Source organism: Nilaparvata lugens, chromosome 3, assembly GCF_014356525.2.
Source record: "Nilaparvata lugens isolate BPH chromosome 3, ASM1435652v1, whole genome shotgun sequence".
Taxonomy (NCBI): Eukaryota; Metazoa; Arthropoda; class Insecta; order Hemiptera; family Delphacidae; genus Nilaparvata; species Nilaparvata lugens.
Genome location: NC_052506.1, coordinates 79974511 through 79990524, shown reverse-complemented (window position 1 = coordinate 79990524; position 16014 = coordinate 79974511). Strand labels below are relative to the sequence as shown.

Genomic DNA, 16014 nt, shown 5'->3' with positions numbered 1-16014 from the left:
CTAAACCACACTGGTGGGTGCGTGTGAAACACTTCAAACTGTCAGCACAGCTTGAATGGGTTGATGTTGATGTAGCTGATGGAGAATTGTGTTAGAGTATCACTGTAGGAGGCTATTACAACGGCAAGGCGGCATAATTTAATGCGGGGGCTTGGCTGTGTCAGAGTACTGTGCGCAGTCTACGCCGCCTGCAAAGTCAGATGATGCTACCCGCCGCACACCACTTATAACGGCGCTCTACTCTCGCGAGCGCTCATTCGACTCGCTAGCAACGGCAAAGCAACAAGTGAGTATTGGCCAACGCTGTGTTACTACGCTCGTCAACCTCCTACCCTTACGCCCCTTCTCGACGAGACGCCTTAACCGAGATCGGTGAGTGCTGATAATATGGTCACAACTTGTCATAATCATACTTCTCAAATCAAATAAAAGACCCCCGTTATGGAATTGATTGTGATCTTGTGATGTTTATAATATGGAACGGTTGTAGATAACATAAATTATACTTTATTCAACTAGTTGCCTACACTCGACAACATTAAAATAGTCGAATAAGTTACACTTTACTGTCTTTTTTAGCTTCAATCATTCGATTGGTAGGCAGCTTTCCATCATTTTCTGTACAGAGCTGTACTTTTCAGTTGAATGTAGCTCTGGTAGATCCCTAGATCCCACTTTTCAGTTGAATGAGGATCCCTAGATTTTGGTAACTTGCTTCAGATATTGTAGCCAGTGTCTCCCACGAGCCCTTTGTCCAATTATTATACCTTCCAGTATTCTCAACGTAAATTCGTTGTGTCTAAATACATGGCAAAGCCAAGAATGCTGTCTGTTCTTTCAAATACGCGAAATATATAGTTTTTCCTTAACCCTTTGAAATACTTCCTCATCAGTAATTTCATCAGTCCAGATATACTTTACTATATGGATAGTAATAAAAATCCTAAAGTGGAACCAAAAAATGCAAAGGAAAACTTGTTCTCCCTTTCCTATAATTCAATAAATTCTTCAGTTGGATACAGAGATCCCCTCAGTAATACAGATTTCATTCTCCTTATAGTTTCAGGAAACTCTGATGAAGTTATCTCATGGAATTCGGGGAAGAACATAGAACAGAAAACTATATTTATGATTGGTGATTGTATAAATGATCGAGAAACTAAATGTATGACTGTCTAGTGATAGTATACATTTGAGATCTTAACTGAAAAATAATTGATAAACCTGATCACATAATCAAATCAATTTTATCCAGTATTCCGAACATTGAACTGAAGTTTTCTGTTGAACGCAATGAATCATTAGATAAACAGTGATGGTCTGTGATCAAAATACTCAGAAACATTACTTGGACTATTCATCTCTAGAAAATATTTATAATCAACAATCGTCTTGTAGGCATAAGATTTCAACGTCATACATTGAATACTCTATTGAATGAAGGATATGATTTCTATAATCCATGAAAAATACTGACTAGTTACTAACGAATCGATACTAGATAGGAGAGCAATACTCTCATTAAAAGTTTCCTTTGTAGTAAGTTTATTGAAATTTTCAACTTCTATGAACATTATTATCTAACACAGAACTCTAGGTGCAGGAAAGTAGGCTACTAACAATCGAAAAACTAACCACATTCCAAATTTATCTATTTGAGTAATATTGGGAAGGCTATATAATATAACATTACTATTCCAAAGACATAGTCACGTTTTTTTCTAGTCAATTCAATGATCAATCACTTCTGAGACTGATGAAAAACGGTCATTTCCGTATTTCAATTATCAAAAACGATAATGTTATCAAGATCTTCCACAGCTATACACGAAAAATATGTAACCTGGTGGCGAATACAGGAAAATACAACTTCGTTCCTCCAATCAGGATCGGGAGTCATCGTATCCTCATGATTCAACAAATAAAAGTTCGCTTCCATTTTACTCGAGAATCTGAGTGTAGTAAGACGGATAAGTGACCAGAATGTATTTCTGCTCAGAGAAGCAGATTTTTCCCAATAATAAACCAACACAAACTCAGGATAAGGTGAAATATCTATTGAGATTGGATGCTTATGAGCTCGCTTCTCTTGTTATTAATAAATATTCTTGTTATTAATAGATACTCTTGTTATTAATGAATACTCTTGTTAATGAATACTCTTGTTTTTGATGAGTGACTAGCTTTACTTTCTCTCGAGAGTCTAAAAATGTAGTGAGACAGACCAAAATGTAATTTTACTTTGAGAAGCATATTTTTAAAAACTAATAAACCAATATCAGACTCAGGATAAAGTAAAATATCTATTGAGATTGAAAGCTCATGAGTCCACTTCTCTTGTTTTTATTGAAAAATGTTGTTTTTGATGAGTGTTTCTTAGTAAAACGTAACCACAATACTTGATGGACTACGATTCTTGAGAAGTCAACAGTCGATCTCTTCGAAATAATTGAGGTGCTGCGAAATCATATAACTTGAAATAGAATGAACCGCTTGTTCGGCTTGTCCTTATCATAAATCATTATTTTCCAGAGCAGAGATTCGAGACGTTTTATAACGTTCTCTGCAAATTACTTCAAAGTTCTTTTTTACTATAAAGTAACTTCAATTAAAACTAAAGTAACTAAAGTTACTTTATAGTATTACTATAAAGTTCTCTGAAAATCAGTCACATGAATCAATCAGAAAAACTCAATCAGATATAATAGTTTTAATTGGGTCCTGTTCTTGTGCTTGGTCAAGTACTTCTCATCAATCGTGAATAAATACGTTAGATCAATATTTGTGAACTAAATTTCTTCACGTTTCAAGGTCCCCTGAGTCCAAAAAAGTGGTTTTTGGGTATTGGTCTGTATGTGTGTGTGTGTGTGTGTGTGTGTGTGTGTGTGTGTGTGTGGTGTGTGTGTGTGTGTGTGGTGTGTGTGTGTGTGTGTGTGTGTGTGTGTGTGTGTGTGTGTGTGTATGAGTGTATGTGCGTCTGTGTACACGATATCTCATCTCCCAATTAACGGAATGACTTGAAATTTGGAACTTAAGGTCCTTACAATATAAGGATCCGACAAAAACAATTTCGATCAAATGCGATTTAAGATGGCGGCTAAAATGGTGAAAATGTTGTCAAAAACAGGGTTTTTCGCGATTTTCTCGAAAATGGCTCCAACGATTTTGATCAAATTTATACCAAAAATAGTCATTGATAAGCTCTATCAAATGCCACTAGTCACATATCTGTAAAAATTCCAGGGGCTCCACCTCATCTATGCAAAGTTTGATTTTGGATTCCCAATTCTCAGGCTTCAGATACAATTTAAACAAAGAATTCCAAATGGAAAAGATTGATCATAAGAATCTCTACAATGAATGTTCAGTAACATTTTCACCTAAAATTTGAAATTAGCTCGAAATTCGAGAAAATGTTATTCTCTCCAGTGCAAATTTGAAGTAAACTCCCTTTTTGATGAAAAACTCCCGGGGATTCACACCTGTCTCTTTCTCTACACCTGGTTGACCTTTCCGATTGACTGTTGCGAAAGGAAGTGAGTATCCACCTACTGGGAAATAAAGTGAGGAAAATGGATCAACCAATCACTTTTCCACTTTGTTTCCTATCAGTTTTAGACTGACATGCGATGGGCGGAAAAAGGTTTTCCTGTAGACATAACCTACTGAGAATTGAACAGTTGTTCCAAGAATACTATAACCAAGTTCACTCATAGATTAAATCGCATGAGTCATCAGATATTGTCAGATATATCCTGGATTAGTACTGTTGGTAAAGTGTAGTTCGAAGCGATTTTGAAAACAACTCGTTTTGAATACACAGTATACTTGATTTGTGGAAAGTTAATAAGCATCTACCAATATGATAGACAACTGGATTGTTTCAGTTCAGCTGAATAATAATAGTTTAATAATAATTCAGAATAATAATATTCTGAATAATAATAATTTCAGTTCAGCTGAAGCTAATACTCTAGCTTCATCAATCAGCTTCACTTAATTTCAATGATAATCACTCATTATGAATAGAATCAATTTTCAAATGAAAGGTTCATGCATCAGTCTCGAAGTATAGGATAGAGCCATAAACGTGACTTATTAACAAAAAAATTAATCAAGGTTGTTGGAATTCTTCAGAAATTTGCTAATTAAATGACGAGTTGCTACTCCAAGTATACTGGAATGGAATAAAAATTAGGGATTTTTAACATCAATGTTGACTTACCACATAAAAATAGTGCTGTAAGCCTTTATTGTATTCGAAAGTATTATCAATCACTCGGGAAATGAAATAAAATTTCACTTAGCTTAAAAGTTTTCATAAGTGTTGGTGTGATTCATCCGAGAGCTTTCTCAAATTGAATAAAATTTCAATTTCCACTCTCAAAGCCACTGTTTGAGTAAAAGATAATATTGGTAAATCACATATTGGTTATCACATACTGTGATAAAATATCGACTCAATGATGTATTATCATGAACGTTAGACCATGAGACTTTATTGGAATGAGTAAATTTATTAATTTTTACTTTCCTTGCCCTATTACCATAGGTAAGGAAAGTATTGCTTTCCGAAAAAAATTAAGGTACCCCAATTTCTATACGTTTCAAGGTCCCTTAAGTCCAAAAAATTGGTTTTTGGTATTGGTCTGTATGTGTGAGTGTGTGTGTGAGTGTGTGTGTGTAAGTGTGTGTGTGTGTGTGTGTGTGTATGAGTGTATGTGCGTCTGTGTACACGATATCTCATCTCCCAATTAACGGAATGACTTGAAATTTGGAACTCAAGGTCCTTCCACTATAAGGATCCGACACGAACAATTTCGATCGAATGCAATTCAAGATGGCGGCTAAAATGGCGGAAATGTTGACACAAACTGGGGTTTTCGCGATTTTCTCGGAAACGGCTCCAACGATTTTGATCAAATTCATACCTAAAATAGTCATTGATAAGCTCTATCAACTGCCACAAGTCTCATATCTGTAAAAATTTCAGGAGCTCCGCCCCATCAAAGCAGATAGATTCCCAATTATCAGGCTTCAGATACAATTGAAACAAAAAAAATCAAGTGGAGTAGATTGAGCATTAAAATCTCTACAATTAATCTTCAGTAACATTTTCACCTGAAATTGAAAATAAGCTTTAAATTCGAGAAAATGTGATTATTCAATTGCAAATTATTGTTGATTCTATCAAATCATTCACTATGGAGAGATAGCCGACCTCAAGTGTGTCTCCAGCGTTATTGCCCTGTCACCAGCTGGCTCAAATCTTTGAATTGAGATGCGCGGGAACACTAGCGTCAGGTGATCAATTTTCATAACGGCAAGGAAAGTTGTGTGAGTGCGCCACACCAGATTTTTTTCATTGACAATCACAAATCATCAATACAATATATAATATGATTAGGAGAAGACAACAGGACTATCCCAAAACTGTCTTTTTCCCAAATTTTGATGAATAAAATTTTCGATATAAATAAATAAATTGATATCCATACCTTACTTTCCCTCACTGAAAAATTATTTCGAGTATTTAGGAAAGCAGTTACGTCACACTCACTTGACACACATGTCACCTAAACATGTTTCAAGCACAATTTTCCATTTCACGAGCAATTTAGGGAGCAATTCATTCCTGAATTACAATATGCTCGGATTTGAAAACATATGCAGGAATTTGGATGACAATGATGAGGAGTAATCAACCCAAAATGGAATGAGGAATCTGTTTTTCTATTATTTGCTCTTGATTAAAACTTCCCGATAGATTGAATGTCTGGCACACACATGTTATTTTTGATGAGAACATGTTGAATTAGATTGACAGCCGATTGTTTCAACTAACAGTCCCGATGAGTACAGACTTTCAGGGCCGATCAATACTCTGTTAAAACTATAGAAATGAGTGGGAGCGTTACTAGTAATCTGATCGACTTGTCAAATAACGATCACATTTTAATGGAAGATAATCCATTCTCGTACCCTGAAGGAATGGATTTTGTCTATCATCTTGGGTCTTTGATAAGGAACATCTTAGAGAATATTTTATGTCAGTTTTATCTCCCTGTAGAAGAGTCATCAACGCTTCCTTCGATATCCTAATATTAATGTGTGGAAATATCCTCAGATGACTTTGTTGTCTTCTCATACCTTCAAGCAGATACCTCGAAAACTATAGTAGATATGGAAGTTGAAGGTCAAAGGAGAGATGCATCAATAAGTTTGAGGTAATTATCATTGAACGATAATTTTCCATCCATTATTAAAGTTGTTCCTCGATGATATAAAAAACATGTTTTAAATAATTCAAAAAGGGTACTGAGATTTTAATTTTTCTTCCTATTTTTATAATTAAGTAACTATGAGAAGAAGAAGAAAAATCCCTGCAGAGGTTTAAAAACATGAGGGCAGGAATGAGTCGCTATGAATATTTATGACATCTTATTCTTGTATATGTGTGAGACGATCCATTGAACCGCTGCGAATCTCTCATTTTATGAAGATGAGATTTCTTTCTTCGATTTCATTATCTAACTTCTCCATCTAGAATAGTTGTTCATCACACTATTACTTCAAAACGCTATTATTACCTAACGATAATACCATTTAATATCATCTATTGGAATATAATATGGAGAAAGTTTGGTTAGGACCATACAATAAAACTTTATGTTATTCACTTTCAAACTAAAGATGTCATTGAATTAATAATTGGTTGAGATTGGATCTTTTGATAACTTTTAATTGTTAAACTTCGCTCGAACTCCAAGCATTGGTTTGACTCAAAGAACAAGCTTGAAGCTTGTAGTTTGTATATTTCAGTATATTTGTAGTTTGTTCGTAGCTCTGATATTCCAGACGACATTCATTTTATTGCCGTTTTACCCGGTTGCATAAGAGTCTGTTAAAGCTGTTCAGTACACCTTTCTATTTTTTATTTGATTAGATTTTTCTTTTTTTAATATAATTGTTAAGATCATTATAAGAGTGAGAAAAAGTGGCAACTGAAATTTTTAAGTGGTCTAATAAGCGAGTTATGGGTTGTTGAAGTGCAAAACTCCGTTTTCTTTCCAGATCATAAACGGTTTCGAATTTTCCATTGGATTTTTTTAATACATTCAGTATATCATTGGCTTTGTTCTAATATGCGTTTTTTCGCGATTAATGCCAAAATAAACAAGTTATCAAATTTACAAAAAACGTTACTTTTTTATTTATGAACGATATGGAGAATAAAATGTTACTTTATTATATCAATAATATAATAAAGGAAAGAATCGGCTTATACACGTACGGAATAGGAAATTCACGAAAGACACATCAATACGTCTGAACTACTGGACTGATTAACTTTTATTTTTGCATATAGATACTCAATTCACCTAGGATGGTTATAGGCCTATTTACAGTTTGGAGAGACACATTTCTTGAATTTTCAAGAGAAGTACTAATAATATAGTCGAGACCGTTTATGATCTGGAAAGGAAATGGAATCTGGAAAGTTAGCACTTCAACAACCCATAATTCGCTTATTAGACCACTTAAAAATTTCAGTTGCCACTTTTTCCCACTCTTATAATGATCTCAACAATTATATTGAATCACCTAATATCTGAGTGTCCACAACACTCCTATCATGGAGGGCTGACAGAAGTTCATGATGCTGGAGAAGAGGCTTCTCAGTGGCTCCACAACTTACTAGATTCCATTAGTATTCAACATATCAAGTGTAAAACTATGTTTTTTCTAACTTGGGCATATGGATGCATATGCATATATATAATTATATTGAAAAAGATTATCCAATTTGAATCATAAAAAATGTACCAAATAGCCTTAATCTTCAAATGTGTTTAAGTGCTAATTGGAGACGGTTTCCAATTTTCGATTGATTCTCACGGCATTCAACCGTCATTCAATCATCGTTGAAATTTAACCAGCTCTTTTGCATCCGGGCCTGTCTGTTTGTATTAAAATAGATAATCAAGAGGATACTGCTCAGTTGGTTTTATGGGAGATTATATCAAATAGTAGATTTTATGAAGATGTAGATTGAATTTTCAATTATTCAAACTAATCGATGATGGAGAGTAGGCTATCAAGAGCTGGTGAGACTTTTGATATGTTCGAGGGAGTACTAAACTCTACAATATAAAGAAATTACAGAATGACTTCATCCTTATCTATCTACCCACATAGTACCCATTCAATTTTCTAGCCTTTTGTAGTTGATAGAAAGGAGTTGATTATGTTATTCCAGGATTCTATTACACAGGTTATACAGGGATGTACATTACAGGTATACAGTATCGTTGATCATTTACCAACAACATAGCAGGCGATGAGCTTGTAAAACAAGAATTCAATTTCCTGGCGCCGCCAAAAGATTGAATTTCCATGGCTTGTTTATGAAAAGTCGGCTCATTTTTTGCGCCATCCACTTCTCGGAACTGGGTAGCAATAATGCGGCCTCGGGATTGGCTAAGGTTTTTGTATACTTATTCATAACAGCAGAATATCACCGCTGACTCCTGTAGTATGGGCGTAAGTGAACAAATATCAGCCGATGAATATTCATGCTGCCTATGAATATTCCGTGACTTTTTACTAGTGAACAAGCCAAATTTTTACAACCCTTTCTCTTATCTCACATTTCCGCTAGGATTCAGTATTCCAAAGCGAAAAGTTACTTCTAGCGATTCTGTCATGAATTTAAAGGTGTACAGACTCATGAGCCACGAACACGCTTATTCCGCTTTTCATCAGCTGATTCTATGATTTTTATATCTTTATCTTAAGCTGGGTCGTCGTCGACTACGACAGGCTGAGGATCTCGAATTGGATAGATTTCAATTTGTCTAAATAACCTAAAAGATTATTTTCAAATATGTTCAATATGTTCACCTAGACCCCATAGCATCAGTTAAAGAACATTTCGCCCACTTCAATATAATGACAGTTTTCGCCCCACTTGGATGTAATGAGCTGGTTTTCGTGCGTCACATGGAGGCCGAAAATGATGGTTTTCTGACCAGGCCGGTAAAAGTTTTACGGCCCTAGGGCTGTAAAATAGCCTTGAAGTGAGCTGATTCTGATTTGATGTGAACGTGTTTACAAAATGGTTCATGAAACGGAATCAGTTTATGCTTCTAGAATTGAATAGTATTATGCAATAAGATACTATCATTTTATTTGGATGAATAAAATACAGATAAGATATATATTATAAACTATTCAAATTCGATTTTCAGAGTAGGATAGAACTTCTAACCTAAACTTCCGAAGTCAACGACAACAAGCATTGTTGACGTTGACATTCAGATTGGCCAAATTTCAAGTGTGCTAAAACAGCTGATCAAAAAACTTTTCATTATTTGTGTTTATTATTCAAGAATCAAAACATTTATGATAATATCATCTTATTGTCATTTGGAAGAATAAAGAGTATAAACTCAACCTCTTACATAATTGAACATAATCTCTTAGGTTATTTATACAAATCAGAATAAAAAATAAAAATACTTGGACAATTTAATGATTTTCAGATTACCTCAGATTGCTAGAGCTATGACCTTCCTGTTTTGCTTTCGGAAGTGCCTAATAAACAATTATTCTCATATTTATATTGTTTATTTTTCTGTGTGGCGAAAAATAACGTTCTCTCCATGGGCAAAAATATTTTTCGGCCCTAGGTGTGAAATATACTATTACAGTCTTTACATCTTTGAGACAATTACATGTGTGAGAGAAAATCTTGGAATATTTTGACGTTAGGACATAATCATAGGTACAGCACTCGAAACAGAGATAAACTTTTACATTTGCAAAGCCATAGACTTGAGTTCTACAAGAACAAACCCACATACATTGGAGCCAAGTTCTATAACAAGATACCGACGCGAATCCAACTAGAGCCGAATCCCAACAAATTCAAATTGGAATTAAAGAGATATTTAACTGAAAGAGCTCTTTATAATATCGAAGAATATCTGAGATCAGCTCCTATGAGTTGAATTGTATTGTATATTTGTATTGTTGTATTCTGTAGATGTTTTATTTGTTATGTATTTTATTTTAAATTGTATCTAAACAAAGATATATATTTTTGACAGTATTCATTCTATACACTATATAAATTTGTGAATAAAGAAATTATGAAATGAAATGTTTTAATGGGGGAGGTTGAGTTTATACTTTTAAATAGCAATACCTTGATATTATTAGAAATGTTTGATTCTTAAATAAATAACCCAAATAATTAAAAGTTATTTGATCAGCTGTTTTGCACGCTTGAAATTTGGACAATATGAATGTCAACAATGCTTGTCGTCGTCAAAGTTATTTGATGAGCTGTTCTAGCACACTTGAAATCTGGACAATATGAATGTCAACGATGCTTGTCGTCGTCAAAGTTATTTGATAAGCTGTTTTAGCACACTTGAAATTTGGACAATATGAATGTCAACAATGCTTGTCGTCGTCAAAGTTATTTGATCAGCTGTTTTAGCACACTTGAAATTGGGACAATATGAATGTCAACAATGCTTGGCGTCGTCTACTGCGGAAATTTACGCACAAACAAAAATGCACCTTCACTGTTTCTGTACAAATATACAGATATGATGATTAATAATATTATCTTCAGCATCAGCTGAAGATAAGCGTGTTCATGGCTCTCGAGTCTGTACTCATCTTAGCACACTATAATTGAATTGATCAATCCTTATTATAATCTATTGTTATGTCTCAATTGTGAGATTATATGGATCAATCCATATTATGCTCTATTTTTTTCTTTATTGTAAGATTATATCAACATACAAAGTTCAAATAGAACATTCTATTATATTGATGTAGCATGACTACTTGCGACGATGTATAAATACATGAATAAATAAAAAAGGATATTCTTTGGAAGAAAATAATTGATTCAATTTAAATGGAGCCAATGGTTAGCGTGGTATTGCATGGTAAGAAATTAATACGTCACATGCTCTCCCGTTTGACAGAAAAATGCTTGATGCATATCCAACAGTTGTTGTGAGGTGTTGAAACGTTTCTGGAGGATTGGAACCAACCTGTAACTCACTGTAATAGTATCTTACTCAACAAGGATGGGAAGGTGCCTTTTGCAGGCGAGAATAATGTTCCTAGTCGAGGCGTTAGCCGAGACTAGATTTTCATTCGAGCACTGCAAAAGACATTCACGTCCAAGTAACGTACACTATTTTTTGTCATAATAATCTAAAGAAGAATAATTGAGAAATAGAAAATACTACCTGCTTGTGCTGACGTTACTACATACATTCTATAAACATAACCTAGTTTACAAATTCCGATTCATGAATTTTGTGGAAGTCGACTAAACTTCCACCTGGAGCGCTGAAGGTGGTTTTTTGTAGCAGTTTTGCTGTTCCTATTCCGGAAATAGAAAACATACTCGACTGTAAAGAAAACATATGGTTTCATTCCAGTAGTGTATGCTGTAATGAGAATATGTTTATTTGTTCTGTAAACTGCTGTTTACCGAATTGATTTCATGCATGGAAAACAGCTAAAATTGAATGACTATGACAAAAAAGTAATTTTTTCTCAGGATCATGCCCACACGATCTCTAGGTTTGTGTATGGGTAATTATGGGGATGATAATAAGAGATGGATGGACCTATAGTATCAGGTGGGCTCCGAACCACTGGGAAGTAATTATACAACTCATGAATGGATGATGCTTAACAAATCAACAATTTTCAGGAACTTTAAAATAGAGAGCAGAAACTGAAAACGTTCTAAAATTAATTTTGGAATTCACTTATAACTGTCCCTCTAAGCCTAGGACCCGACTTCTTGGACACCTCTTAAATCTAAAAGTGCGTACAGATTTACGCGCCGCGAACTTGAGAAATTCACTCTTTATCAGATGATGCCAAGCTTTTCATATCTGTATCTTACCTTTTCTGTAAAAATACAGATATTGTCAGCTGATAAGAAGTGAATTGCTCATATTCGCGGCGCGTATATCTGTACGCACCTGAATGGAACATTGAATTCATTTAATCTATATGTTTAATGGTCCATCAGACTTAATGTGTGTCCTAATCATCCTCAACCTTAACAAATAATAATGATAGTGAGAATGCCTCAATCACATTATGTTCGCCCCAGAGTAATGATTCATATATTGAATGTTAGTGAAGTATAACTGGAAAACATTTTAGAAATATACTGTCCAGATATTCAATCTGAACTCCTAAAAGAGTGTTCCATTAAAGAAAGAAAGCACACATTTTGTATCAAGGGAATGCTCTGAATATCTGGAGAATATGATAAAAGCATGGATAAACATACGATGAATATTCTATTAGCTCACATCCATCTATCTAAAAACGGAACCGGAAAAAGAAGGCTCCTTTCCGAAGCAAATTGTCGTTTTTTCATTTCGATTGAGTCAAGACAAATTATACTGTGTAGCGTTCAAACAGCGCCCGTCTTTCCTTTTTATCAATATTATTTGCTATCATGAAAATAGATTTGAATCGGATTAAAAAAGATCCATATGAACTGGATTCCAAGTGAATGAATAAACGTTTTTCAACGAGTATTCAATGCCTTTTTTCATATATGACTGTTCTAAAAGGAGACTGGAGGAAGGATTTTCATTTGTACATTCAACGAGAAGAGAAACTTATTCCAGAACAAGGGAAAAGATTGTGTTCTTATTTTGAAAAACAATAAGGATAATATTTAATAATACTTTCTACACCATTAGCATTCTATAAAAAATATGGAGAGAAATGGTACATGCTAAGCACAGTTTTTCCTTCAAGGTTATAAATATACAGAGTGTTAACGAACTCCCTACCAATACTCTAGGGCATTGTTCCTGGGTAAAAAACATATCTAAATATCATTTTCAAACTGTCCGGTAGTCTTCAGAAGTCTTCAACATATACATTGATATTGTTCATTTTTATTATTTATTCACTTCATTCTTTGTACAAAACACTATAAATATAATACAGGGTGTTAACGAACTCCCTAAACTCTAGGGCATTGTTTCTGGGTAAAAAACATATCTAAATATCATATTTAAATTGTCCGGAAGTCTCCAGAAGTCTTCAACATATACATTGATATTGTTCATTTTTATTATTTATTCACTTTATTTATTGTACAAAACACTATAAATATAATACAGGGTGTTAACGAACTCCCTAAACTCTAGGGCATTATTCCTGGGTAAAAAACATATCTAAATATCATATTTAAATTGTCCGGAAGTCTTCAGAAGACTTACACGGCGGCCATTTTGCTTTTTTCACTTATTATTTTGTTTCTAAATGATGGTTGAATATACGAAATTGAAACTATGCACAACCATTCATAACAACTAGACAAAGCTACAGTGGAATTATGATAAATTTTTCAAATTCATGAAACAAAATGGCGGCCATTTGAAATTTTGTTTCATCAATAACTCAGAAACTGATGATTTTTCAATAACTTTAGAGGAATAACTTTTTTTAGTGAATTTAATTGCATATCGATTATAGATATTTAAAGATTAGAAAAATATTAACTGAGATATTGCAGCTTTAGTGGTTGGTGACCCACCTTTAGAGGGTTATTTTATTGTTTGATATGACGTAAAATCGCTCACTATTAACATGCAATGCAAAGAGAGATTGTTGCATAAAATAAATAAAAAAAAATTAATTTAATGAGTGTAAAATTGAATAGGTTCCAATCCATTTGTGGAACAATAAATAGGACTTTGAGAAACAGAGCCAGGAGAGAGACAAAACTTAAATTCTATAAGGTTATGGCTATTCCAACGCTCTTATATGGCTCTGAATCTTGGATACCTAGGAAGAAAGAATGGAGTAGGTTACAGGCTGCTGAAATGAGGTTTTTAAGAGCAGTAAAAGGGTGCACAAGGGAAGATAGGCTTCATAATGTTGATATAAGAAGCGAGCTCAACATAATCTCCATATGGCAGAAGATTGAAGAAAATCGGCAAAACTGGAAAGAGCATGTTGAAAGGATGGAGAGCGACAGGATTCCCAGGGCAGTCATGTTGTATAACCCGGTTGGAAGGAGAAGTGTGGGCAGACCCCGTAAAAGATGGATGTGATGGTGAGTTTGAAGTCGGAACAGGAAAATTGCCTAATCCTTGTAGGAAGACGACGACGATTTAATTTAATGTCATTGAACTGATCATAGTTAAAGACAACATCATATTCTAATTCTAATTCAACACACAACAAACTCTATATTCAAATTCAATACCAAACACACATACATCTAAAGATATGAAGTGAAGTCAGTCATCATTGAGGCGACTCTATTAGCATGCCTTGGTTTGTACTGCAACAAACTCTCATTGGTCACCTATCACTAAGGCTGCCATATCTCAGTTAATATTGGTCCAATCTTGAAAAATTTTATGCCAATCGATAGGTTATTGGATGTACTAAAAAACGTTATTCCTCTGAAATCTTTGTAAAACCATCGGTTTCTGAGTTATTAAGGAAACAGAATTTTAAATGGCCGCCATTTTGTTTTATGAATTTGAAAAATTATCATGATTTCATGTAGCTTTGTCTAGCTGTTATAAATGATTTTGCATTTCCATATGTTCAACCATTATTTAGAGAAAAAAAATAAGTGAAAAAGCAAAATGGCCGCTGTGTGAGTAACTGAAGACTTCCGGACAATTTAAATATGATATTTAGATATGTTTTTACCCAGGAACAATGCCCTAGGGTGTTGGGAGTTCGTTAACACCCTGTATTATAATTATTGTGTTTTGTACAATGAATGAAATAAATGAATAATAAAAATGAACAATATCAATGAATATGTTGAAGAACTAGGAATGAAATGTTGAGGAGCGAGTATGAATATATTGAAGAATGAGTGAAATATTTAACTTCTTGTTTAACTAATGTAGTTACATTTTGAAAAAAAATCTGGTGTGGTACACTCACACAACTTTCCTTGCTCATTGAACTATAAGCCTCATTATCAAACGAGAATAATTTAGGGGAATAACATAATGACGATTGACGGCAACATATTTGCAACTACGATCAGACTACTGTATATGTGTATATACAATTGTTTTCAGAGTACTTTTTCCTTTATGTAAATTGTGAAATTCGATGATTTTTTTTTTTGAAATTCGTCAAAACAGCTGTTCTACAGATGAAATATCTTGACTATGACTGTGTTCTTTTTATAAACTGCTCTACCTACCGTACCCACGGTATATGGAAGAAGAAAAAGTAAAAACCGTGTACCTACCTATCTCATGCACGAGAAGGAGGTTTCAAAGTCCATTTCTCAAGGATTGGGTGGACCCCCCATTAGTACCCCAGGAAAAAGACTCATGTCAGTTGATAGAGCTAATAAATAGCTATACAGGGTATAGATTTGAAAAAAATCGTTAGAGCCGTTTTTGAGAAAATCTTGAAAAACATGGTTTTTTAGTAACTGTCACTTTTCTCAAGAATATTACGGAGCTCCTGCAATTTTCTCAGAAATGAGACTCATGTCAGTTGATAGGGCTTATAAATAGCTATCCATGGTATAAATTTGCAGAGAATCGTTAGAGCCGTTTTCGAGAAAGCCGTGAAAAACATGACTTTTTAGTCATTATCCGCCATTTTTCTCAAGAATATTACGGAGCTCTTGGAATTTTCCCAGAAATGAGACTCATGCCAGTTGATAGGGCTTATGGCTATCCATGGTATGAATTTGAAGAGAATCGTTGGAGCCTTTTTCGAGAAAACCGTGAAAAACATGGTTTTTTAGTCATTATCCGCCATTTTTCTCAAGAATATTACGGAGCTCCTGAAATTTTCCCTGAAATAAGACTTATGCCAGTTGATAGGGCTTATGAATAGCTATCCATGGTATGAATTTGAAGGAAATCGTTGGAGCCGTTTTCGAGAAAACCATGAAAAACATGGTATTTTAGTCATTATCCGCCATTTTTCTCAAGAATATTACGG

General features: G+C 34.2%; 1 protein-coding gene across 1 annotated transcript in view; it reads left to right on the top strand.

Annotated features, from left to right (window-relative positions):
- The first annotated feature begins 221 nt into the window (after window positions 1-221).
- LOC111052589 overlaps window positions 222-16014 on the top strand; it is a 100173-nt gene continuing 84380 nt past the window's right edge. The window contains exon 1 of the mRNA XM_039424749.1: window positions 222-372. The gene's annotated coding sequence lies outside the window, so the exon portion shown is untranslated. The remainder of the gene's footprint in view (window positions 373-16014) is intronic.